We start from the raw sequence: 24,124 nt of genomic DNA, 5'->3' as shown, positions 1-24,124 counted from the left end.
TATAATTTTAGAACAACATCATCTTCCATTTCCCTTAACAATGAGTTGTAGCATGTTATCCATTGAGAGTCCATCAGATAACACTCTACCTGATGCCTGTGGAATGTGCTGCTTTGGCATCAGGGCTAAAAGTGGAGTAAAAGTCAATTAAACCCAATCTACAAGGCCTTTTTCCTTAGGGGAATTAGGTCTATAATTCTTCAGCAGATTTACGGGTCCCCTTTCACAATATATCACCTTTCCCCAAACTGATAGCAAGAAGCCATGGATCTAGCCACTTAATTGTAGAAATCAGACCGGGAAAATGCCTTCGGATGAGCCTGTCTTTTGCCTGGATGTGCCTCACCGCTGTCTCGAATGGCTGTGAAGGAGAAAGAAAGCCTCTCTGTCGCTATGCTCCAGAGATAATTCCACAGGCCGACAGTCTCGATAACCAGCTTAAAAAGTCTTTTCTCCATTTCAACTTTTATTCTTATCTATACAACCCTGGTCTTCATCTATTTTTCATGAACACTGTAAGGCATGACTATACTGATCTTTTTTCATTGTTAATCAATCACCAGCCTGATGGCCAATTTTCTCCAGTCAATTGACGTTAGACCAATTCTCCAAGGTCTAAGGTGATTCTCTGGTAGTAAGTTAAACACTTTGGAAAAAGCACTAATTCAGTCAAATGGCCACTTATACCTTAGTGCATCTGCCTGGAGAACCTCTTTCCAAGGAGTTCAGTGGTCATGAAGGAGTTAATGCTCCTCCCAAAGTGACTGATGAACTAAGAGGAATTCATTTTAGGCCCCAGATAATTGAATTCTATAATAGACCAGGCCTTACTCTCACCATAATCATCATCATTATCCATGGAGTTTATTGAGCACCTATTGAGTGTGAAGCATTGTGCAAAGCCCTTGGGAGGGTATAGGAGAGGTAAATCACAGGGACATAAGGGCACTCACGGAGCTTATGGTCTAAAGGAAAAGACCTAAGAAAATGATTTCCTAGCAGTGGGAACAAGAGGAAGGAAAATGATAAAACAGGAAGTAAAGAAGTACAGATGGCTTTAAAATTTTTTTTTCTGCCCCCTCACCACAACCCTCCACTCCACTCCACCCCCATCTGTGTTTTCCACACTTCAGTTAGTCATACAGTAGCTGCTTGGGTGTCTATTCGCTTCTTTGATTTCTTCTGGCAAAGCCACGTTGATCCGACCACTGTCTCGGGGCCGATGAACCGGATGCCGGGACCTCAGCGTTGAGGATAGGGCTCTGCCATTTTATGTTGACTCTGGCTCATGGATGAAGCTGACGAAGCCACTTGAGAATGCAGACACACCTTCGGTTCTTCCGTAGTAGAACAAGACCAAGATTGAACATTGTTCCAGATTTCTATACTATTTTTCGCTGTGACGCTAAATAGCTCATTGCTGCACACCCAAAAGGCACATTAGACTTTTAAATTATATTTTAAATCTTTTTCTGTCGATAGGTGCTTCATCGGATCATGGACTGATGATTAGTAGATTAATATTAACTTTAAGCTCTGTGTCATCAACAAATACCTTTGGCTGTGCTTAGGGATTCCCAGGTGCAGGTTTACATCACTTCGATTTTATTCAGGATTATCATTAGGTCGTTGGCCCATGTTGACTCCGCAGAATGATTCATAATAATTTTTGTGTCTGAAGCACTCCTCATTTTCCCTCCGGATCTTCTCCTCCACCTAATTTTCCCATCACAGTCAGTAACACCAACATCCTCCCCATCTCTCAAGCCCTTACCTTGGCATTTGCCTTGACTTCTCTTTCAACCTCTATATCTGTGGCCAAAATCAGTCAGTTCTTCCTCCATGACATTTCCACAACCTGCTCCTCCCTCTCCATTGAAATGGTCACCAAGCTGGTCCAAGCAGTTGTTATATTCGAGTTTGACTAATAATGATAACTGTGGCATCTGCTCAGTGCTCGCTATGTGCTAATCACTGTATTAAGCACTGGGGTAGAAACCATATATGCAGATCAGACACAATCCCTGACCTACATGGGGTTTGCAGCTCAAGAAGAAGGGAGAACAGGTATTAAATCCCCAGTTTATATGAGGAAACTGAGGCACGGGGCAGTTAAGTGATTTGCACACAACAGACAAGTGGAGAAGCTAGGATTAGAAGCCAGATCTTCTGGCTCCCAGACGTATGGTCTTTCCCCTAGTCCACACTGCTTCCATCTCATTATTATGACAGCCCGTTAGCCCCCTTCCAGTCTCTCCCCTCTCTAGAATGTACTTCACTCTGCCGCTTGGATTCATTTTCTAAAATATCGCTCTGCACACATCTCTCCATTCCTCAAAAGCTTCAGAAATTTTCGACCATTGGGTGTAATTACTCAACAGTTTTATCCCTCCTACTAATCAACTGTCATCTCCCAGGTCAATATCCATATTCCTTTTTAGATATGCTATCCACTGTACCTCGTACATATCTCTTTTTTGTCACCAAACCTTGCTCACTCTCCCTGCCCCGACCTGGAATTCTTTCCCACTTCATATCCCACCTAGCACAACTCTCCTCATCTCCAGTGCCTCTCAAGTCATCTCTTCCAGGAAGACTTCCCTGATTAATCTCTAAGCTCTCTACTCTGTATCCAGCATGGCTCAGTGGAGAGAGCATGGGCTTGCGAATCAGAAGTCATGGGTTCGAATTCCAGCTCTGCCACTTGTCAGCTGTGTGACTTCGGGCAAGTCACTTAACTTCTCTGTGCCTCAGTTACCTCATCTGTAAAATGGGGATTAAGACTGTGAGCCTCATGTGGGACAACTTGATTACCCCGTATCTACCCCAGCGCTTAGAACGGTGCTCTGCACATAGTAAGTGCTTAACAAATACCAACATTATTATTATTATTATCCTCTTAATCACCACTCTGCCCTTTAGAGACGCCTAAGCACTTAAATACTCACAATACCTGTAGCATATCTTTTCTTACCTCTATTACTTCCTCCTCTCTGTAGTTTGTTCAGTCATTCATTCAATCATGTGTATTGGGTGCTTACTTTGTTCAAAGCACTGTACTAAGTGCTTGGGAGAGTGCAATGTAACAATAAACAGATACATGCCCTGTCCATTTGCCTTCCCACTAAATTGTAAACACTTTGAAGGTAGGGATCAAGTCTATCTAATTCTATCGTCCAGTCCAAGCACTGAATATAGTTCTGTGCACACAGAGGCTCCCAACAATCCTACTGATTGATTCGGTCGATCGTTTATCAGGTTGCACTAGTTTTTAAATAACAATCTCAAAGACTTGATAATACTTGTACAGGTGGAAGTCTGTTCTAATTTGCCTCCCAGGTCCTTTGTGACATCTTAGAGTATGGCAATATTATCAGTAGTATGATTATCAGCAATTATTAGCCTCAGAGGGTGCTCAATCAATACCCTTGAGTTTCAGAGTGCATCCCACAGCGCCTGTAAACAGAGGGTTAATGCTTGTCTCCCTTTCTTGCTGGTTATCTGTCAGTATGTAATTAGCTTTCACACTGATGGCTTTGAAATGCTGGCTACCTTCCAGCTCCAGTCCAACCTTCCAACAGCAGCGTTGCCTTCCTCTTCAGAGTCACTGATGCCTCAGAGAGCCCCTCCGGCAACTGGCCTACCCAGCTCTCTCCATCTTGTCTTTTCTTGTCTCCAGAAAGATCTCTAGCCCTGGGCTAGCCAATTTAGAAAAAGAACATGAAATCCATTTTACTAGCAAACAGAACACCAAAGGGGAAATATGTCTGTAAGTCAGTCCAGCTGCTCCCTTATGAATTAGGATTTTATTGCCTAAGTGGGAGCTGGGGCGGACAGAGTGAAGTCTTTTTTTCCTGTGTTGGTCCATTTTGGCAAACGAGCCTCTCTGAAGTTTCACTCAAGCTTAGCTCATGTTCTCCCTCCTGCCTGGAACCGTTTCCCTTTTTACACCTGGCCAGGCCACCCTTGTCCCCTTCTTCAAAGTTCTTCTTACCTCACGTCTCTTCCAGGAAGCATTTTCATCTCCCCACCTTAAGGCCCCAATCCCATTAGCACCGACATAGATATCTTTAAACTCCAGGCTTTCCCCTACTTTTAAAGTATTTTACCAGTGAATTTGTAATAAGGAAAGCAGTGTGGCCTAGTGGAAAGAGCACAGGCCTTGGGAATCAGAGGATTTAGGGTTTAATCCGGGTTCTGCCACTGGTCTGCTGTGTGACTAAGGGTGAATTACTGAACTTCTCTGTGCTTCAGTTGCCTCATCTGTAAAATGGGGATGAAGACTGAGAGCCCCTGTGGGACATGGACTGTGTCAAATCAGATTATCTTGTAACTAACCCAGTGCTTAGTACAGTACCAGGCACGTAGTAAGCACTTGAAAAATACCATTAAATAAGAAACTTCTCTGTGCCTCAATTTCCTCATCTGTTAAATGGGAATACAAATCTACTTCTTCCTACTTAGACTGTGACCCCCATGAGGACAGGGACCTTTGTCCAACCTGATCATCTAGTATCTTCCCCAAGACTTACTACTGTGCTTAGCACATAAGTGTCAGAGCAATATGATGATAATAATAATAATAATTTTAGCGTCTTTCTCCTCCACTAGATTATAAGATCCTTGGGGATAGAGATTGTTTCTGCTTAATACTATTGAATTCTCCAAAGCTCTTAGTACAGTGTGCCGCACTAAACACTTAATAAATACTATCTATCAATTGATGGATTGATGGATTAACTGAAGCCTCATTCTAATAAACCTTGAGCACTCGCCTTTTGGGTCATTTGTCCTCCTTTGATTAACTGAGGTCATTACTCTCACATATAAAGTGAGAGGCAAAGCAAGATAGTGAGGTGAGAAAGTTGAGAATCGCCTTGGTTGGTGTTGCCAGCCAGAACTATTCAAATAAGACAGTAGGTGGAATGGAAGAAAAAAATAGTGTTGCCTAGTGGATAGAGCATGGGCCTAGGAGTCTATAGGACTTGGGTTCTAATCCTGACTTAGCCACTTGTCTGTTGTTTGACCATGGGTAAATCACTTAACTTCTCTAAGGTTTATGTATCTCATCTGTAAAATGGCCATTAAAACTGTGAGCCCCATGTGGTTAACGGACTGTATCCTTCCTTCTACCCTGGTGCGTACAGTGCCTGATACACAGTAAGCTCTCAACAAATACATATTTTTTTTAATATAAAGGAAACTAACTTCCAACATCTAGAGTTGTAATGGTGATTTGGAGTTAAGCTATATTGAGTTGTTGGTGTCTCCCAATTTTATGCTTTATATAGTAGCGTTATTCTTGAAAATTTCCAAATTCCACTTTGTCAAATTGAAAAAATAATGTCTGTGTAGGGTAGTTTAGGAGAAATCTGGAATGTCATCAATAGTTGGTAAAGACACTTAGGCCTCTTTTGAAATTCTATTTCTAGACACTGCTAGGAAAATATGGAGGTAGAATTGATTACTAATATTGTGCATGCCTCTGGAGCAAAGAATTGCTTTACCCCTTTATCAGGCATTTGTTTCTGAATTTCAAATTCCACCCATTTTAAAATAAACACGGTTCTAGAAATGGCCATATCACATAGACTAATAAAGGACACATGGAATATTTGACTCCTCATAATAATGATCACAGTAATAATAGTTGTGGTACTTGAATGACCTAGTGGATAGAGCACAGGCCTGGGAGTCAGAAGATCTGTGTTCTAATCCTGGCTCTGCCACTTGCCTGGTGTGGGGCTTTGGGCAAGTTACTTGACTTCTCTGCGCCTCCGTTTCCTCATCTGCAGAATGGGGATTCAATACCTGTTCTTCTCCTACTTCTACTGTGAGCCCCGTGTAGGACAAGGACCATGTCTGATCTGTCCCATCCGATTGTCATGTTTCTACTCCAGCACTTAGAATGGTAGCATGCACGCAGCAAGTGCTTAGAGAAGCAGTGTAGCTTAGTGGAAAGAGCCTGGGCTCGAAGGTCAGGCGTCGTGGGTTATAATCCCAGCTCCACCGCTTGTCTGCTGTGTGACTTTAGGCAAGTTGCTTCACTTCTCTGTGTCTCAGTTACCTCATCTGTAAAATGGGGATTGAGACTGTGAGCCCCACATGGGACAACCTGATTACCTTGTAGCTACCTCAGTGTTTAGAACAGTGCTTGGTACAAAGTAAACTCTTAAACATTATTTGTTAACATAACATAACATAATTATTAACAAATACCACTACTAGCATTATTATTTTCACTTCTTAAGCCCTAATTATGGGACAAAACTGCAAAATGGGGATTCAATGCCTGTTCTCCCTCCTAGTTAGACTATGAGACCTATGTATGCCAGCAAACTGAATCTGCCCTGATTAACTTGTATCTGCCCAGTGCTTAGAACAGTTCTTGACTCATAGAAAGCACTTCACAAACACCATAAAAAAACATTGTTATGTATCAAGCATTGTTCTAAGCGATACAAGTTAATGACACAGTCCCTGTCTGACCTACTGAATCCTCATTTTCAGTTGAGGAAACTGAGGCACAGAGACATGAAGGGACTCGACCAAGGTCACATAACAAGGAATTGGCAAAGCTAGGATGAGAACCCAGGTCCTCTGACTCTGGGGCCCGTGCTCTTTCCATTAGGCCACACCGCTCCTCAGCTTCTTCCAATGGATGCCTAGATATTGCTCTCCCTCTCCCTCTAAATCACTTCAGAGAGGTGTGTAAGGGTCCAGGACCCAGACAGCGATGCCCTGCTGGAACCAGGATGGGAAGCAAAGAGATCTTCTAATCTGTGAACCCGTTGTTGGGTAGGGATTGTCTCTATCTGTTGCCGAATTGTACTTTCCAAGGGCTTAGTACAGAGCTCTGCACATAGTAAGGGCTCAGTAAATACAATTGATTGAATGAATGAATGAATGAATGAACGAATCTACTCTTTGCCCTATTGGGAAGTGGATGGCAATGAAGGGAGCAGGAGTCTAGGAGAACTGGCATGGCCTACTGGAGAGAGCATGGATCTGGGAGTCAAAAGGACCTGGGTTCTAATCCTGCCTCTGCCACTTGCCTGCTGAGTAACCTTGGGCAGGTCTTTCAACTTCTCTGTGCCTCAGTCACCTCAGCTGTAAAACGGGGGTTCAGACTGCGAGCCCCACGTGGAACGGGACTGTGTCCAACCTGACTAGCTTGTATCGATGCCAGTGCTTAAAACAGTGTCTGGCACATAGTAAGCACTTAATACCAAAATTATTTTTAAACATTAATACCTCGCCGAGATTCTGAGAGTCAGAAATCAGATAAGTATTTACTCTCTCTGGCTTGCTACTGCTGCCCGATTTCCCCTCCTGCAAGTCTGACTTTTCTGGCAGAAAGTCGGAACTCCTCTCAGAACCACGCAGTCTCTAGATGGTTCTCCCCACTATATTCAAAAAAGGAAAATGATGCAACAAAGCCTTTCTTGTTTCCAGCTTGATAGGCTCAAATAAGGAAACGGGAAAGGGGGAAAAGGAGACTCAGAATTTTTTCACAATTTTGTTTTCTTTTGTTTTGGCACCGGAGAGTCTGTGTTTAATCTCATGTCTCCCTGCCAGACTTGGAAAGCCAAAGTGATAATATCAACATACTGGGAGATGGAGAGCACAGTGTATGGAGGAGAAGGAGCATTAAATTGAGGCAAAATGAAAGGGTGGGAGGTAAACAGCCGTGGGCCCTACATCTTGACTGCCGTAATCTCTGCTGGCAAAGACTTCCCAACATTACTTAGAACGGTCGACCAGTTAACCCCAGTTCACATGGAGATGCTTGCTTCCCAGCGCCGAAGCTGAACTATGTCTGAGAGCGTCCTCTGAGGCAGAATAGGTGAGGAGGCTCTGCTAGGCAGCAAAATCTGTTCATTCAATCATACTCATTCCTTCAAACATATTTCTTGAGTGCTTACTGTGTGCAGAGCACTGTTCTAAGCACTTGGGACAGTATGACCTAACAATAAACAGACACATCCCCTGCCCACAATGGGTTTACAGCCTAGAGGGCTAGATAGACTTTAACGGCACAGTCTATATCAAGTAATGACAGGAGTGTGGAGAGATGACTTCTTTCCCAAGAACTAAATACAGTGCTCCTCACAAAGTGAGCACTCAATAAATACTGTTTGACTGAGCGATAGAGGCAGGGGTAAGTGAATTAACAGGTAGTATATATAGATATGTAAGTGGTAAGATATGTAGAGATGTGTTTGTGTGAGGCCGACATGTCATGGGCTAGTGGAAATTAACTGGGGCAAAGCTTCCTGGATTAAGTATTGGTGAGTTGTTGAGTTCAGCATCCTCCAAGGGTCTCGTTTTCCACTATTCTGCAACGGGGGCTCTGGGAGAACCTGGCTCGGTGACTCCAGTAGCTGCTGCTTGACTGCTGCCCCATGGGTGGGGTGGTCTTGTCACATTCAGCCTCCACTGGAGTTGCAGAGCAGTGGAGTCACCCAAATCCAGTGCCCTCCTCACTCAAGGACCAAGTGACAGGCCAACTGGGCAATCTGGGAACAAAACGGGCCACTGAGCTCTGAAGCTCGGGGAGGAGGAGTCTCCAGCCTGTCACTAGAGCTCAACAGGAGGGAAAGGAGATTTTCATGGCTGAAGCTGGGCTGGGGAGTCATGGCCTGCCGGTGTTGCCGACATCTTGGCTCCGCTTCTTCTGGCACATTTCCAGAAGGGGCTCCCTGCTCTGACCAGAAAGGTGTGGAGGTAGGCATTCCTATTGCCATGGGGCTGGTGTCTCTGATTGATAGTTGCCAATCAATCAATTGTATTTATTGAGCCCTTACTGTTCGCAGAGTGCTGTACTAAGCACTTGGGAGAGTACGATGTAATAGATACATTCCCTGCCCCAAATGAACAGTCTAGATGGGGGAGACAGACATTAATATAAATGAAAAAATTAGGGGTATGTACATAAGTTCTGTGGGGATGAGGGAGCGGGCAAAAATAAAGGGTGAAAATCCAAGTGGAAGGGTGACACAGAAGGGAGTGGGAGAAGGGGAAATGAAGTCTTAGTCATGGAAGGCCTCTTGAAGGAGATGTGCTTTTAGTAAGGTTTTGAAGGCAGGAAGAGTGATCGTATGTCAGATATGAAGAATGGAGTGCTTTTTGTTGCCAAATTGTGCTTTCCAAGTGATTAGTACAGTGCTCTGCATACAGTAAGCTCTCATTAAATATGATCGAATGAATTGAACGAATGAATGAATTTAAAACCTATGGTAAGGAATTTCTGTTTGAAGTGGAGGTGGATGGGCAACCACTGGAGGTTCTGGAGGAGTGGGGAAACGAGGACTGAATGGTTTTGTAGAGAAATGATCCGGGCAGCAGGGTGAAGTATAGACTGGAGTGGGAAGAGACGGGAGGCAGGGAGGTCAGCAAGAAGGCAGAAGGCAGGTAATAGGATTAATACTTGGATTTACCCGGTAGCAGTTGGGATGGAGGGGAAAGGGTGGATTTTAACAGTTGTCAAGGGTTTATGAGTAGAGGATAATGCCAAAGTTAGGGACTTGTAAGACAGGGAGGATGGTGGTGCTGTTTACAGAGATAGGAAAGTCAGGAGGAGGACAGGGCTTGGGTGGGAATATAAGGAGTTCTCTTTGGGGCATGTTAAGCTTGAAGTGTTGGTGAAGACATCCAAGTAAAAATGTCCTGAAGGAAGGTGGAAATCCAAGTCTGCAGAGAAGGAGAGAGATCAGGGCTGTAGATACGGATTTGGAAACTATCCACATAGAGACAGTACTTGCAGCCATGGGAGTGAATGAGTTCACCATGGGAATGAGTGTAGATCTAGAATAAAAGGGGACCCAGAATTGAACTTTGAGGGACACTCATGATTAGGGGATGGATGGCAGTTGTCTTGTCTTGTCCTATGCCGTCGAGTTGTTTCCTATCCATAGCGACACCTCGGACACATCTCTCCCAGAACACCCTGCTCACCATCTGCAATCATTCTGATAGTGTATCCTAGAGTTTTCTTGGTAAAAATACAGAAGTGGTTTACCACGGCCTCCTTCCGCGCAGTAAACTCAGGTCTCCTCCTTTGCCACTCTCCCATGCCACTACTGCCCAGCATGGGTGAGTTTTGCCTTGTAGCAGATGGCTTTCCACTCTCTAGCCACTTCCCAGGCTAGGAATGGAATGGGTAGACCCTTGCTTGACTCTCCCTCCCATAGCCGAGACTGGTAGAGGACTGGAAACTCTCCAGGTGCGACCCTGAGAAGGGGAGGAAGCGGTTGAGGAGCTGCAAAAGAGACTGAGAGTGAGAGGCTAGATAGGAGGACAGCCAGGAGAGGAGAGTGTCCATGAAGCAGAGGTGGATAAGATTTCCAGGAAAAGAGGGTGGTTCACAGTGTCGAAGGCAGCTGAGAGGTTCAAGAGCATTAGGATGGAGTAGAGGCCGTTGGATTTGGCTAAAAGGTTATCATTTGTGACCTATGAGAGGGCAGTTTCTGTGGGAGAAAAGGGGGCAGAAGCCGGATTGGAGGGGATCGAGGAGATAATTGGAGGAGAAGGACTGGAGGCAGCTGGTGTAAACAACTTGCTCAAAGAGTTTGGAGAGAAATGGTAGGAGGGCGATGGGATGGAGGAATCCTGGAGATTTGCACTCTGCAAATCTGCTCCTTAATCCAGCCCTGAGTGTTCTCCCAAACATCTACTGATGAAACAGTTTCAGAAAAAGTCACTGAACCAGGAATCACAATGGATGAAGCAGGGCCAGGCAGGTTGGGGTGTCCTTTCAGAGGAAGCAGGGTTTTAAAATAGAGGGGTGATGATCTCTGCAGCATCACTTTTCTATACAAGAGAATGCTCATGCTCCAAATTAAATGAGACTGGGATGGGGGCAGAGCATGAACAAAATGGGTCCTGGCTCTCTAAGACTCTCAACCATTTAAATTCTCTAAGGAGGACTCCTTGTCTGGTTAATTGAGCATCAAGAAAGCAGGGCACAATTACCTTTCCACCAGTGGGGCCACTGAGCTGTCTTCAGATCAGCTTCACCGAGTTGCCCCCTCCATCGACTCGAGCCCAATTTTCTGATCTTTGTCCCCCACTCTCTGACGCGGGGTCCACGTTCCCTAGATTCCCAGCTCCATACAGACAACGGGAGGTGGAAAACTGGGAAACAGGGTTCAAGAGCAGCAGGTGGAGGTCGGGAGTCAGGGACTCCGTTCCCTTCCTTGACCCCAATCTGTAGCTCCTAACTACCCTCAACCCCTCTGATCCCCAAATTCCCAGAATTTCCAGGTCATCCCTTGGCCCCTGCAGTTTCCCAGTTGCCACTGGCAGTTGCAGAACCCCATTCGGGAACTTGAGGGCTGAGAGATCATACTGGGGTTAGGAGATGCAGGGACTGGGTCCAAATGGACCCAAGAGTGGAAAAAGGACCAGGCAGGGAGCTGAGATTCTACGGGGGATGGGCCAGGTCAAAGCTGTAGGGATAAGGGAATTGCCTGGACCAGCTGCCGAGGAAGGCAGAGGATCAACTGGTCTACAAGTATCAGAGGCAGCGGCAGACAGGTGAGGGGCATCAGGGATGGTCTGGGGCCAAGGCCAGTGGGGGGAAGTAACTGGCGACTAGAAATGGCTCTTGCTATAGGCAGGGTTAACACTAGGTGCCTTAAAATAATAATACTGATAATAACTGCGGTACTTCTTAGACCCGTACTAGGTCCCAAGCACAGATCAGGCACAGTTCCTGACCCCCAGGGGCTCACAGTCTAAGAGAGAGGGAGGGAGATTAGGCGTTTCATCTCTATTTTACAGATGAGGAAACTGAGGCACAAAGAAGTTAAATGACTTAATAATAATAATGTTGGTATTTTTTAAGCACTTACTATGTGCAAAGCACTGTTCTAAGCGCTGGTGGGGATACAAGGTGATCAGATTGTCCCACGTGGGGCTCATAGTCTTCATCCCCATTTTACAAATGAGGTAACTGAGGCCCAGAGAAGTGAAGTGACTTGCCCAAAGTCACACAGAGGTTTCAGACTGTGAAACCAACTTGGGACAGGGACTGTGTCCAACCTGATTTTTGTGTATCTACCCCAAAGCTGAGTACCGTGCCTGGCACGTGGGAAGCACTTACTAAGTGCCATCAACTAAAACAAAAAGTGGTGGTAAGGGGATCGGAACCCGAGTTTCCTGACTCCCAGCTCTGAGCTCTTCCCACTAAGCTGCACTGCTTCTCTCTGAATCGGCTGACTCACAACCTTGTTCTGACAACCATTAAGCAGAACCAATTCTAGGCTTGTAGAAGGAAGGATGTCCTAACCCAGTGAAAGCTATCTCTTTGCTGGGGAGATGAGAATGAATTGGACAAGAATCGTGGTGTATTTGTTCTGAATTAAAACCTCATAAAGGTCTTATTGGAGGCATGCAGGTGACATGCAATAAATAGCCTGAAAGCATGAAACAATCCTATCCGATTTCATTACATCCATTGACCTCTGCTGACATGGAACAATGTCAGGACTAAGAAAACCAATCCAGGAACAGAATGAAAACCTGAGAGGCCAGAGAGTATTTGGAGACTTCGGATCCATTCATCATTTCCCGAACTGGCTCAACCGAGAACATCCGTAGTCATAAAACAGATATTTTTCTTTTAAACACTTTGAACAACACTTCCTGGCCAGTTTTCTTAGGACAGGAGTCAAACTGGAATAACCTTGAAATGCTAGCTACTGAAATAACATTCATCACCTTGTACCCTCATATTGTCATTCAGGTGATAATTTCCATTTTGAAGAGCCCCATTTTTATTTAAAGCTAATTAAAGACCATTTTCTGTGAAGCAGTAGGGAAGTGAATTTCCATCGCTTGCTGATATGTTTCAGCCCTCAGCAAGTCATAAAACCCTGAGGAAAACATTGATGATCAATCAGTAAATCAATCAATCAACAAAAAGCAGCATGGCCTAGTGGCTACAACACAGGCCTGGGAGTCAGAAGGACCTGGGTTCTAATCCTGGCTCTGCCACTTGTCTGCTGGGTGACCTTGGGCAAGTCACTTCACTTCTCTGGGCCTCAGCTACATCATCTGTAAACTGGGAATTAAGACTATGAGCCCCATGCGGGACAGGGACTGTGTCCAACCCAATTGTCTGGTATCCAACCCAGTGTTTACTACAGTGCCTTGGCATGTATTAAGTGCTTAACAAATACCACAATTATTAGTATGATTTACTGAGTGCTTACTGTGTGCAGAGCCCTGTACTAAGCGCAGGGAGAGTAGAACATATCAGACCCCTGGCCACAAGGATCTTATAGCCAGATGGGGAGACGGACATTGAAATAAATACAGGTAGGGGAAATGGCCAGGTATACAACGTGGATGTTAGGTGGGGGGTAAATATGAATCAGTCAATCAATGGGCACTTACTCTGTACAGAGCATTATGCTAAAAATTCGGGAAAGTACAACCCAATAGAGTTGTAACTATTACCTTGCTGACAGCCCTACTCCAGCAAAAGGTAAAGTAGAACAATCAGAAGACCTGGGTTCTAATTCTGACTCCACCACTTATTATGTGACCTTGGGCAAGTCATTTAACTTCTTTGTTCCTCAGTTACTTCATCTGTAAAATGGGGATTAAGGCTGTGAGTCCCATTTGGGGCATGAAATGTGCCCAAATTGACTAACTTGTTTCTACCCCTTCGCTTAGTACAGTGCCCGGCACATAGTAAGCATTCATGTAACAAATACTGCAAAAAAATAAAAATCCCATCTTCTCTCTGTACCTAGGTTGCCTCAGCTGTAAAAAGAGGATTCAGTACCTGTTCTCCCTCTCCCCTAGGCGGGGAGGTCCATGTGTCTTGTAATCTACCCCAGTGCTATGTGCTTGGCACGAAGTAAGCCGTTAACAAAGATCATTATTATAATTATTATTATTATTATTATTACTACCTGTGAGAAACCCACAAAGCATCTGAGAGGCCCCAGATTTTGGCTTTGTCTCACTCCTCCAAACCTTCTTTCTCAGATGCCTGTCTCAGTTGGGTTGTTTCCCTGCTGTCACGTTTCTACTCAGCACCCTTTGGCATCCCCATCCGCTTCACCAGGACTTTCTCAGTCCCCTAAAGCCCTTCTTCGTGGCCTTTTAGTCTCCCTGAACGGGCACTAGAGCATGTGCCTTGGGGATTTGGGGGCCTGAAACTATTGCCTTCATTTTTTTTTTCCTTTGGTTTTCATCTGGTAGAAGGATCTGCCTTCCACTTTGCCCAGAGGCAGGCCTGGGACATCCGAGAATGCACACACCTGGATGGGAGTCCTGCTTTCAGGGATTAAGTCTTTCTGGCGGATCTTTCTGCACCTGAATCTCCAAACCTTTACCTCGATTTGACACTGAATGGAACAGCACTAAATCAAACAAGAAAAGACAATGCAACTAACCCACGTGAGACTAAACCCAGTGAAACGATAATCTCTGTGAATATACTGCCTCCAGGAGAAGAGGTGAGCTGCGAAGCAAGGGGGCACTTAAGATTTGGCACCCAGCAGTATCGATGGCAGAGTTCATGTAGGCCCTGAAGCACGGAAGGCCTGTTTTGGCCATAACAGGACCCGCCAAGTTACCTCTTGGCAGAGTTTAAAAGGCATTTTCTAATCTGGGCCCCTTGAAGTGCTACTCCCGGGACAACCAGTCAATGTTTGGCGGGATCCTGGGGAGAGAGGTTCAGGTGGAGAACGACGCTTGGGGCATAGGGACAGTACTAGCCTTAGTTTGGGGTGTAGACCTAGTGGAAAAGCAGTTCTCTGCCTCCCCCTGGACCCCAGGCCACGGCTCTGTCACCGACCCCTGCAGCAGGTGTGAGAGTGGAGGGGAGGGACAGGAGCAGTTTATATTTCCAGAGGATTTCTGGGTCACCCAAATGGCAGATCCGAGGAATCGATCCATGGTATTTATTGAGTACTCACTGTGCAGAGTACAATACGGTAGAGTTGGCAGATGCAATCCCTGGTCCACAAGAACTTAGAGTCAAGATGGGGACACAGACTGTAAAATGAAATACCGATAGGAGAAATGGAAGGGAATAAGGATGTGTATGTATGTGCTGGGAGGTTGAGGGTGGGGTGGATATCAAGAGCTTAAATAAAGGGTATAGATCCAAGTACAGAGATGACACAGAGGGAAGGGAGAATAGGGGAAATGGGGCTTAGTCAGGAAAGGTCTAAGTGAAATAGAGAAGGGGCCTTCTTTAGAGGGTGTTCCCCCCACTTTTGGGCAAGCATTGAAGAGGCAGCATGAAGAGGAGGACACATGGAAAACTTCCAAAGATATCATGACAGGGTCCTCAACTCTTCAAATACAGGGCCCTCTTCCTTTGGGCATCCAGAGGAACATTAGCCATGACAGTGGGCTGGACCAGTGGTCCATTTGGCTCAGCATTCTGTCTCCAACAGGGGCTCCAGAATGCTTGGGAGAACCAGGGACAAGAAGTTATAATCCTGGATGGCCTGCCTGATATCTCAGTTTTTCATCCAAAAATCTATAATGGACATGTCACCCCTGAATCTACATAACTCTTTGTAAGCCTTCTTCTTCTTCCAAAGCCATCCAATCATTTCCAATCCACAGAACTCCAAGGACACACCCTCTCTAGAACATCCCATCTCCTTCCATAAAGTCATTCTGGTATGTGTATTCATAGAGTTTCCCTGGTAAAGATACCGAAGTGATTTACCATTGGCCTGTTCCACACAGTAAAAAACTCGAGTCTCTGCCACTGTCTTTGATCAAGGTTTAGATCACTGGATCATGACTCTTTCCTGTGCCGCTGCTGCCCAGAACAGATGAATCGACTTGGTTTGACTCTTCAGATTATGCTCTGCACACAGTAAGCGCTCAATAAATATGATTGAATGAATGAGTGAACATGGCACAGCCCTAAACTTCATCAGCATCTGCAAACTCTCCTGCCAGGAAAAGGTGTCGATTCATAGGAGAGCCTTCTAGCATCCCTAAATTCATCCATTTAAGTCAGTAGTTCTTAGTAAGAGAAATATTTCCTCTAATTCATCTGGTTTACCCTTACACTACACAGATGTTAAAATGAGAGTTTGTGTGCACAAACTCTCGGACGGAATGGGTTCATGGTGGTGGGGGTGGTGGGGGACATCGGTTGGAACCCGCAGGTGGGTTCACTCTGCACTGCAAGGGCTAGATACCTGCGGGACGAACGGGAAACCACACCGCCCCCCGGATACAACGTCCGCCTGCCCCACAGCCAGATGCAGGGGGATCTGGACTGAGAGTTCTGCACTGGCCTTTTCATCCACACACACATTCGTTAATGAACTGCAGCTCACAATCCTCTTTAAGCTTCTGCTCCCTTCTGGAGGTTATATGCCTTCTACCATCTGCTCTCCCTCATACCACCATCCTCCCTTTCTCTCAAGTCCATAACTCTGGCATTATCCTTGAATCATCTCTCATTCAACCCAAATAGTCAGTCTGCCACCAAATCCTGTCAGTTCTACCTTCACGGAATCTGTCCTTCCTCTCCATCCAAATGGCTGCCTTGTTGATATAAACTCTTACATCCTGTCCTGACAGCTGTATCAGCATCCTCACTGACCTCCCTGCTTGTCTCTCCCCTCCCTAGTTCATACCACACTCACTTTTCTAAAAAGACATTCTGTAGTCTATCCACATTCCATAGAAAAACCTTCCTGGGGCCACACATCATACTGAAACTCCTTAACATCAGCTTTAAGGTACTCAGTCCGCTCTCTCTATCCTACCTCCCCTTGCTGAGCCCACTACAATCTAGCTCAAACGCTTTGCTTCTCTACTGTCAATCTGCTCACTCTATCTCAGTCTCATCTCTCTTGCAGCTGTCCTCTTGTCCACATCCTCCCTCTGGTCTGGAACTCTCTCCCCCTCCATATTTGACAGGCAACTGCTCTCCCCATCTGCAAAGACTTTTTAAATCTTATCTCCTCCAAGAGGGCTTCCCTGACTAACTCCTACTTTCCCTTTGCCCTTTTCTCTTTGCCCTCTCTTGTGCATCATCTATGCCCTTAAATTTGTACCTGTTAAGCACTCTGATACTCACTCTACTCCCAGCCTCAAAACACTTATGAACATAGTCTTATATTCTATCTGTAATTTCTTTTAAGCCTGTTAAAACCTCTGCTAGACTGTAAGCTCCTTAAAGGACAGGGATTGCGTCTACCAACTCTTCTGCATTGTGCTCTCTCAAGTGTTTATTACAGTGCTTGGCACACCAAAAGCACTCAATGCATAGCGGTGATCGACTGATTGACTGATTGGTCCCTGGTTCACAGTATCTAGGTGTAAAGCTGCATTTTCAGAACCTTCTCTTCCGTGCTTCCTAAAGCATTTTTTGTCTCCCTGCTTTCAGCCATATCATTTTAGCTCTAATACCTGCCAAAGGGGAAGAGGACACAAAGAGTTCTGGGTTTACTCCTTCTCCCAAGGGGCCCTGGGAATAAATGTTGGGGGCCCTCAGGTGTCTAGGACAAGGTTCTAGCATTAAAGTACCAGAAAACCTTAGTCTGCCCTATCAGTATCCTTGGGGATTTAAGAAGGATGAGATAGTCTCCTCATCTCTACTCCTGCCTGTAATCCCCCATAGGGACTCACACTTAGGTAGGAGACTGAAGATTTAGCTCTGGGTTGCCGGGCCTTATCAATGACTCTGGGAGATGACTCTGAGGATTATTAGATGATTCAGGGTGTGTGGACTCCCCATCCCACTTCTAATGGAAGGCAGGGATGGGGATCCCTCAGTTACTTGGGAAGCTAGCGGGTAACAGAGCATCTGGGACTTCTTCACTGAGTCCCTTACTTGTCATTAGCCCATCAATCTCACAAACTCTCAAATCCCCCGGAAATGAATGAAAAACCCTCCACAAAGACATGCTTTATCCTTGGCTTTCCTCACAGTGAAAAATTGAACAAATCATATGCCAAAAGTAAACCTTGTGGAGACTGTGCAGATTGTGAGCCTGGAATTTCAGATGTTGTAATCCCCGGGAATGAGGATGTTTAGCTGAATGGGAAAAGAGGATACATATTGGGATAGTCAGGATCCAGAGTCTGAACTCTGGCTGATGGGAAGCCACCATGTTGGGCTTCAGAAAAGTTCAGTACCTGTGTGCCAATCTTTAGTCTTGATTTTTAATTGAATAAAAATGGTGTCAGGGTGTAGAAGGAGGAGGTGGCACAAGATTGGCGGGGAGAAGAGATGTGTTCAGTATTTTCAGGAGCCAAGCTAAGGGCATAGGGCATTGAGGAGAGAAAGTGGACACGCCAGATGAAATGTTCCACTGCTGCCAGCCTTTGGCTTGAACCATTTCCGGAAAGGAGTTGCTCTTCCTGGAAATGTTTCCTCGACACGCTGGATCCAGCCTGTACTTTTCCCATAGGAAGGCAGGATCTATTTCACCAGCCCAGCACTATTCAACCGCATACATTTCACGGTTTTGAGAAAACAGGGAGAACTAGATTGCAAAACCAAACAGAACTTGGAATGTATTCATAATTTCAAAATCAAATAAATGAAAACAGTTCAAGCCAAACATTTCCCTTCAGTAGTGGAAACCCACACAGTCCTGCTTTCTACTTGAATACAAAGAGAAGGAGGAGGAGGAGAAGGAAGTGGGCTAATCACCCTACCCAAAAGAACTGAAATCCTAAATTTAAATCCACGAGATAAATGGGGAATAATCCGACTCTGAAAACATTCTCTCGGAGCTGAGGTCCTAATAATAACGTGAATGTGGATTTTGGTTCTACAGGGTTTCAATTTTCTCTTTCCTGTGTTAAAAATTGGCGCAAAGTGCTCAAAGCCAGTTTCCAGATAACGTATGTCCGTAAAATCACATGTGGTTATAATTCAGTAGTAGCTAGTGGAAAAAAAAGCAATACTTCGTAGGTGTTCTGTCACCTTGTTATCCAACTTCATCTCAAATCGGCTAAAGTTATACCCACCAACAAATGACTGTGATCCTAATGCGTAAATTGAGATTTGAAAGTTGATCTTAAACAATCGGTTTGCACAGTCTCACTCCTTGTGGGATGTTAAACGAGGGGTAAACCAAGAAGGAGATGGGTGATATAGCTCCGATGCTGGGCTCTTACTCTGTGAGTCAGCAGTGACGCTGAGCTCTCATTCTGAGAATCAGCAAGATGGTCTTCTGCTCCGACCAGCCTTTACACTCTTACGCTACCATACTCCCAAGAGAGATGGAGGGTAAAAAAGCTTTGATCAACTGCTCATTCCAGGTCAATCGCTTTTATTCCCAATGCCTCCTTTTTTTTTCATTCAGTTGTATCTACTGAGCACTTGCTGTGTGCAGAACACTGTACTAAGTGGTTGGGAGAGGACAATATGACAATAAACAGACACATTCCCTGCCCACAGTGAGCTTACCAGTCTCAGGGGGGAAACAGACATTAATATAAATAAATCAAATACAGATATGTACATAAGTGCTGTGGGGCTGGGAGGAGGGATTAACGAAGGGAGCAAATCAGGGTGATGCAGAAGGGAGAGGGAGAAGAGGAAAAGGGGGACTCCCGGGAGGTCTCCGCACGTTTCCACAGAACTGTGCATTGAGCAGAAGCTGTCTGAACATCTGGGCTTTTTTCTTTGCTTTTTTATATATCACCATCCCTAGCTGAAGTGGTCGGCGGCCCCCATCCCTCCTAAATATAGTCCCACCAGGCCTTTGTGGCCTGTAATTGATTGCTCCACCTTTCGCCCGAGCACTAGGAAGTGAGAGGGAGGGCAGCTGCCCAGAAGGGTCCGAGTCCAAGCCCTGTTCACCATCCGACACCAGAACGCAAAGGACCAGTGAAGACGAGGTGAAGTCGTGGAGGGGAGGAGGACGGGAGGCCTGAGTGGGTTCACCATGGCTGGTGGTCTCATCTGAGAGGAAGGAGGAGTGTCCACCTCCTAACAGGAGAGGCCCAAGCTTCCCCGGGTGACAAGAGCCTATCTACTTCTATACTAGCCAGTATGCTGGACCTCTGGGGAGATGGATCCCTTTCCCCATGACAACAGAGCCTGGATGGCATGGCGGAGGCATCTGGATGGCAGGGGGGTGATACCTGGGTGGCAGGGCAGTGGTGGGAGGGACGGCCAGTCACGGGGTAGCCGTGATGAAACATTTAACATGGCCACCCCTTAGAAATGGTGCCTGTGTGAAGGGAACTGTGGAGTGGGTGTGGAGGGAGAAATAAGAGGACCCCCAGGAAAAGGAGTTTAAACACATTTTCATTTGCCATCATTCAGCATGCTATGTACACAAGAAGTATATGCAACATGGGCCAATTTGTGTGACAGAGAAGGAGACGTTTGAGATTTGATATTTTTAGTAGAGGATATGTGTCACACACCATAGAATGAAGCCGCTACAGTGTCTAGGTCGTAAAAGCCTAGACAATAACCGGCTACTGTGTGCCTGAACTCACTTGGTTCAGTTCTGAAATAGTCTGGGTTGTTCTGGGAAGGGTTTGTAGCACAGGGTCTTCGCCATATCTTGAAATTATATGTATTATAAATGATCTATTTATATTAATGTCCATGTCCCCGTCTAGACTCTGTTTGTTGGGGGCCAGGGTTGTGTCTGCCAACTCTGTTGTAATGTAGAAAAGCAGCATGGTTTAGTGGGCTTGAGAGTCAGAGGTCGTGGGTTCTAATCCCACCTCTGCCACTTGTCTGCCGTATGACCTTGGGTAAGTCACTTAATTTCTCTGTCCCACATTTCCCTCATTTGTAAAATGAGGATTAAAAGTGTGAAGCCCATGTGGGACAACATGATTGCCCTGCGTCTACTTCAGTGCTTAGAACAGGGCTTGCCACATAGTAAGTGCTTAACAAATACCACATTTTTCTTTTTAGAGAAGGAGCATGGCTTAGTGGATAGAGCCCAGGCCTGGGAGTCAGGAGGTCATGGGTTCTAATCCAGCCTCTGCCACTTGTCTGCCGTATGACCTTGGGTAAGTCACTTAATTTCTCTGTCCCACATTTCCCTCATTTGTAAAATGAGGATTAAAAGTGTGAAGCCCATGTGGGACAACATGATTGCCCTGCGTCTACTTCAGTGCTTAGAACAGGGCTTGCCACATAGTAAGTGCTTAACAAATACCACATTTTTTTTTAGAGAAGGAGCATGGCTTAGTGGATAGAGCCCAGGCCTGGGAGTCAGGAGGTCATGGGTTCTAATCCAGCCTCTACCACCTGTCTGCTGTGAGACCTTGGGCAAATCATTTTGCTTCTCTGTGTCTCAGATACCTCATCTGTAAAATGGGGATTGAGACTGTGAGTCCCACAGGGGACAGGAACCAACCTGATTTGCTTGTATCCACCCCAGTGCTTAGTATAGGGCGTGGCACATAATAAGTGCTTAGCAGTGTGGCTCATTGGCAGGAGCACTGGCTTGGGAGTCAGAAGACGTGGGTTCTAATCCCACCTCCGCCACTTGTCTGCTGATGTTGGTATTTGTTAAGCGCTTACTATGTGCAGAAGCACTGTTCTAAGCGCTGGGGTAGACACAGGGGAATCGATTTGTCCCACGTGGGGCTCACAGTCTTAATCCCCATTTTACAGATGAGGTAACTGAGGCCCAGAGAAGTGAAGTGACCCTGCTCGGGCCCGGGGACATTGTGCTCCCCAACCGCTCCCCCACGCCGCCTGAGGCGGCCATTTTGGGAAGCCCTCACTCCCTCTTCCCCCTTGAGGTGATTCATCTCCCCCGCCCCCGCCCCGGGCGACGATGTGCTTGTTCTCACCATGTTACCTTACCTTAGTCGCCGCCTACGGCCTCAACCCACCCCGGACAACCTCAGGGCCCCCCCCGCCGCCACAGGGACATTTGGTCAGGAGCTCTGGGGCTCTCTCGGCCGCTGGCCGCTTGACTTTGAGTCTGATGGGGTAGGGTAGGGTCGGGTCCTCCCCCGACCCTGGTCATCGCCTGCTTATTAGCACTATTGTATTGTGTCTTACTGTACCATGTTGCTATATTAGCGATTTTGCTTGTTATCGTTTACTGTCGTCAGTGCTGCCACCCACCTCTCTGGCCTCACCAGCCGCCTGACTTTGAGTTTGATCGGGTCGGCCCTTATTCGAACCTACCCCCGACCCTGGTCATCGCCCGCTTATTAACACTACTGTATTGTATCATACTGTATCATGTTGCTATATTACCGATTTCGTTTGTTACTGTTTATCGTTGTCAGTGCTGCCACCCACCTCTCTGGCCTCGCCATGTCCCTCCTCCCTCCCGCCCCTTCCTATCCTCCCCTTCCCCTTCCCCCCCCCTCGCTCAGCTCTTTCCCGCTCTCTCCTCTGTCTCCTCCCCCGCCTCCCCCGCCCTAGAACCCCATTTTACCAGCGCTACCCCTCTTCCCTCTCCCCCTACTCTCCCCTCCACCAAACCCCCTCCTCACCCCCTCCCCCCTTCCCTCTTCCCCACCCACGCCCCATCCCGGTCCTCCTGTCCCACCGCCACCCTTCATCCCCCTCTCCCCGTCCAGGGCCCCGCCACCTCCTTCCCATCCAAACCCTCCCCTCCCCCCGCCCTTCCCCCCTCCCCCCCTTGCACCCACAGCTACTTTCAAGTGTGGCCTCTGGAACCCCCGCTCTATTACAGGTAAGCTAACTTTCGTCCATGACCTTTTCCTCTCCCGCTCTCTCCTCCTCCTCGCCCTTTCGGAAACGCGGCTCACTCCCGAAGACACGGTCCCCGCCGCCGCTCTCTCCGGCGGAGGCCTCTCCTTCTCCCACTCCCCCAGACTCACCGGTAAGGGAGGAGGCGTCGGCTTCCTCCTCTCACCCCGTCGCCGCTTCCGCGCTATCCCCCCTCCCCCCTCCCTCTCCTTCCCCTCCTTCGAAGCCCATATCATTGGCCTCTACCACCCCCTCCAGATACTTGTCGCCGTCATCTACCGCCCTCCCGGTCCCACCTCCGACTTCTTCAACCACCTTGACCCCTTTCTCACCTTCCTTCTCTCCTTCTCTCTGCCCACTCTGATCCTCGGAGACTTCAACATCCATATGGACGTACCTGATGACTCCTCTGCCGCCTGCCTGCTATCCCTCCTCGACTCTGCCGACCTCCTCCTCCACCATATGGCACCCAATCACCGACTCGGTCACACCCTCGATCTCATCATCTCCTACCGCTGCACTTTCTCCTCCCTCACCGACTCTGAAATCCCTCTCTCTGACCATAACCTTCTCACCTGCCTCATCTCTCACACTCCCTCCCCCTGCAAATCTTTGCTACTGCCCCACAGAGACCTCCGCTCTCTCGATCCCATCCGTCTTTCCAAAAGCATCTCTCACCTTGCCGCCCTGTCCTCACTTCCCACTCTCGACGATCAGGTCTCCGCTCTCAACTCCACCCTCTCTACTCATCTCGACTCTCTCGCCCCCCTTTCCCTCCGCCGCTCTCGCTCCACTAACCCACGGCCCCGGATCACCTCCTCCGTCCGCCTCCTACGCTCCTATGCTAGAGCTGCCGAGCACTGCTGGCGAAAGTCCAAGCACCGAGCCGACCTCACACACTTCAAATTTATCCTTTCCTGCCTTAACTCTGCCCTCTCCTCCGTCAGGCAAAACTTCTTCTCCTCCCTCATTGACACCCATGCCCGTCACCCCCGCCGACTGTTCCGGACCTTTAACTCTCTCCTTAGGCCCCCTGTTCCTCCCCCTCCCCCATCTCTCACCCCCAATGATCTGGCCACCTATTTCCTCACGAAAATCAACACGATCAGGTCTGAGCTCCCCAAAGTCACCCCTCCGCCTCTCCCCTCCCCTCCACCAACCCTCTCCCCTACTTTCCCATCCTTCCCTGCAGTATCCTCAGAGGAGATCTCCTCCCTCCTCTCAAGTGCCACCCCTTCCACCTGCGCCTCGGACCCCATTCCCTCTCACCTTATTAAAACCATCGCCCCGCCCTCCTCCCTTCCTTAACTTCTATTTTTAACCACTCAATCTCCAATGGCTCCTTCCCCTCTGCCTTCAAACATGCCCATGTCTCCCCCATCCTAAAAAAACCCGCTCTCGACCCCACTTCCCCCTCCAGTTATTGCCCATTCTCCCTACTACCCTTCCTTTCCAAAATCCTAG

General features: G+C 47.0%; 1 non-coding gene across 1 annotated transcript; it reads right to left on the bottom strand.

Annotated features, from left to right (window-relative positions):
- Window positions 1–10,105: 10,105 nt before the first annotated feature.
- On the bottom strand, window positions 10,106–10,243 carry LOC114817534. The gene has a single exon (XR_003765396.1). It is a non-coding gene; the product is annotated as a small nucleolar RNA SNORA7 (small nucleolar RNA).
- Window positions 10,244–24,124: the final 13,881 nt, after the last annotated feature.

Source organism: Ornithorhynchus anatinus, chromosome 16 (assembly GCF_004115215.2).
Source record: "Ornithorhynchus anatinus isolate Pmale09 chromosome 16, mOrnAna1.pri.v4, whole genome shotgun sequence".
NCBI classification, from domain to species: Eukaryota; Metazoa; Chordata; class Mammalia; order Monotremata; family Ornithorhynchidae; genus Ornithorhynchus; species Ornithorhynchus anatinus.
This window is presented reverse-complemented; position numbering and strand designations above follow the sequence as displayed.